Below are 3,886 nucleotides of genomic sequence, written 5' to 3' on the forward strand. Positions count from 1 at the left end.
TTTGTTCTCCTCCTCCACCAATAGATTATGTTGGTCCAATTGATGTTGAGGTTGCAACAGTTGTAGACACTATTCCAGATGCTATCCACTAGCAAAACTTGTAGCTTGAGTTCTTTTCTTTCTTGTTCTAGTCCACTCCACCCACTTGTCTATCCTTTTGATGATTCCATGCATCAGGAGTTGCATTGTGTCGATAATAATACCTTTAGGTGGAGTTGACACAATGGGGGTCTTCTTGATTTTCTCATAGGTTGAGGGGTGCATGTAGGAGCAATCATCTATAAGATCAGAAACATCAAAAATGTCATTATACAATTTAATTTCTTCTATTATTAACTTGGACCAATACCTCTCTCTGGTATGGTACTCATCATAACACCTGACCTAATAGTCTTCAATATCTAGGGCATGCCTATGAGCGTATCCAAGCTTTAGATGATCTTTCACAAAGTTCATTGGGTCCTACTGGGGCTTTATTACCTTATAATCAATCAACTTAATATTTCTTTCAAAGGCTTTGGCTAGATTTTGGGCATGATCTTGAAGTAGAAGAGTAATGTCCAAACACTATTGTAAAGGGAATCCTGACTATCTTCTTTGCATTGGAACACAAGGTGATCACCTCCATTATTTTCCTACAAAGTTCAATAAGAACAACCTTGTCCTTGGGATACCTAAGGAGCCTTTTTTAGAAACCATCAAATGCACCAATCCTTAGGTAGAAGAGATATAGGAATTAGATGAAACAACATCAAAATTGGCTCAATGTTGATATGGCCTCTAGTGAAAACCTTCACTCGGGGCACCCCTGTAATTCCTAGCAAAGCCTCATTGTAAAGGCATCATTATACTTTACATACTCTTCAAAGCTTCTCTACTATTGTAGGTGAGGATAGAACTCATACATTCTGGTGTTCTCATCATAGTCTTCGATACTGGGAAGACCATACCATAGGTGATTTGTGGTTAAGGCTTATATTGGATATGATGACATATAGAATTTCCTAAACCCCTTAGCATATTTTTTCCAAGAGGCAAGCTCTTCACATATAATATGAGCCCAGTAAATTTGCAATCCCTTAGCACAAAGGACATGGAATAAGTAGAAATGATGGTCAATGAAATATAAGATCTCAGCCCTTCCTTTTAATCTTAGCAACAATGCCAAGATGTTGACTATTTCTCTCTTTAGATTGGTCCCAAAAAGAGTCCTTGGCATTTACTCTTTTTTTAATGAGTTGTCTAAAATCTAGTTCATTGCATGTCCTCTCTCCTTAGATTCTTCTACTCATTGAACATTGATGTAGAGGTGGAAAAGTCGATGTTGCAATATTCTTCTTGTTAGAAATAGATAATATTGAGAGGGGGGGTGTGGGGCTGAATCAATATTTTACAAACTTTTGCCATCAATTGGATATTGTTAATTATTTTATAACTAGCATATGAAATTAAACCAACAATTCTAAATAGTAAACATAACCATACAAAATGAGAACTCATAACACCACTATTTGTTAACTAGGGAAACCCTAGCAAAAGGAAAACCTTAGTGAGGATAATACCCACAAGATGATCCACTAGACCAAAGAATCTTGTTAAGGATATTGACCCTGTTAGGAGTCCATGAAATATATATAGTGTCTCAAGTCCTTGTTAGAGGACTAGGCCTTGTTAAAAGCCTTAACCCTCTTAGGAGTTGCTTCAACCTTGTTAGGAGTTGTTATGTAGAGGTGGAAAAGTTGATGTTGCAATATTCTTCTTGTTAGAAATATATAATATTGAGAGGGGGGGAATGTGGGGGTGAATCAATATTTTACAAACTTTTGCCCACAACTGGATATTGTTAATTATTTTATAACTAGCATGTGAAAGTAAACCAACAATTCTAAATAGTAAATATAACCATACACAATGAGAACTCATAACACCACTATTTGTTAACAAGGGAAACCCTAAAAAAGGAAAAACCTCACTAAGGATGATACCCACAAGATGATCCACTAGACCAAAGAATCTTGTTAAGGGTATTGACCATGTTAGGATTCTATGCAATACATATAGTGTCTCAAGTCCTTGTTAGAGGGCTAGGCCTTTTTAAAAGACTCAACCCTGTTAGGAGTTGCTCCAACCTTGTTAGGAGTCGTTAGATCAAATACAATATATAGAAGAAGAGCCCACTTCCCTAACATACAATATAAAATCAAGTTTCTTCACAAGCATAGATATACATACTATTGCACATGTATTTATCTTCATCCTTAAAGTCAATTTTTTAAGTCTTGGGAGTGCCTAAGTTGAACTTGAACTTGAATCTTTGAGTCAGTTAAAGTTCAAGTACAAGTTCAAGTTCTATCACTAGAATGAAATGTTGAAAGTAGGTTAGTCATTCTCCTAGTTGCCAACCTTGTTATTCACAAATGGGAAAGTTGAACTTGAACTTAAAAATTCAGTCAGTTAAAGTTCAAGCTCAAGTTAAAAATCCCAAAGATTGCTAGTGCAAAGTGCAATGTTCAATTCAAAGTCATAAGTTGCTCAGAAGTCCAAGATCTAAGGCCAGAAGGTGATGGTGGACAATGAGATGTACAATAGGGAAACTCCAACATGTGATTCATGTGCAGGTATTGGTGTATATGTTCTTGTAGTTTTAATACAACCTATAACCACATATTTCTATTAGCATTAAAAAAAAGTCACAATGCAAATGGCGCAAATCTCAGTTCCACCATTGGATCTTATTAAATTTTTTATATGCTTTCCAAAATCAAGTTTTCTAAATAATCACTGGAGAGATCTTCAAAATTTGGCCAAGGTCAAAAGTTATAATGGACTGTATGCAGGTCTATCAAACATACTAGCAAATGCAAATGTGTTGTAGTCAGAAAAATAGCCATGTTGCGGGGGCCACAACTTTTAATCCTACCATTTGATTGAGTTGAATTTTAGATATGTTTTGGGAAACCTAATTATAAATTCTTGTTGGTAAACAGATTGGTTCTTTTTAATTTAACTCTCAAATGCCCAAATCTAAAAGAAAAATCAAATACCAACAGTTGGATAATCTATCTTCAGGTTGATAGATTTCCTCTGAATTGAAAGGTACAACTCCCTTATCAAATGATACTCAATGAATTTACTAGTTCTCAAGCTAATTGGGTATGTTCTTAACTTGAAAACAGAAGAGGAAAACCAAGCTAGCCCTAGACAGAACTAACTCAGGCAGATTTTAGTTCCTAAACCTAGCCAATACCAAGAACCCACAATTCTTGTGACTTCTGGACATTGGTAATGCAATATGAATGTAAATTATGTAAGCGCAATGAAACTAAAATAGAAGAAGGCTAAACATTCTAATCTTTGCAATAGAAACAGTTGAAAATACTTTGATCTAAAACCCATTCACTATTTGAATAAGAATGCAAGAAAGTGTTCAAAACTGACTATAATAATACTCTAATAGAAAGTAATCAGAAAAAGTGATGGCAAATACTCTAATTCACAACTAAACCTTTCTTGTTTTGAACAAAACAAACACAACCCTTTGATTATGTTTTCTTACAATTTATAGCCAAATCTATTACAAAAATTGAATGTCCATCTCCCATGCATAAATGAAAATACATAAACTAAATGCCCTCCCCTCTACTCCAACAATACCTACTCTTGCAGAAAAATAAGAACCCCTTGTATCATCATCCAATTCCTTATTTAATGCATTTTCATCTTCATGACCCTTCAATTACCAATATACCTAATTCTTTGTCATCCAAGTCTTTAATTGTTTCTCAATGATAATCTATTTTCACTCTTTTCGAATCCTATTCTTTTAACTTTTACTACCTTGACCATTTTAATGGTATCATTCTTTATAGATTCAATGTAAAAGATT

Source organism: Cupressus sempervirens, chromosome 1 (assembly GCF_028749045.1).
Source record: "Cupressus sempervirens isolate cs-2001-9-10 chromosome 1, ASM2874904v1, whole genome shotgun sequence".
NCBI classification, from domain to species: domain Eukaryota; kingdom Viridiplantae; phylum Streptophyta; class Pinopsida; order Cupressales; family Cupressaceae; genus Cupressus; species Cupressus sempervirens.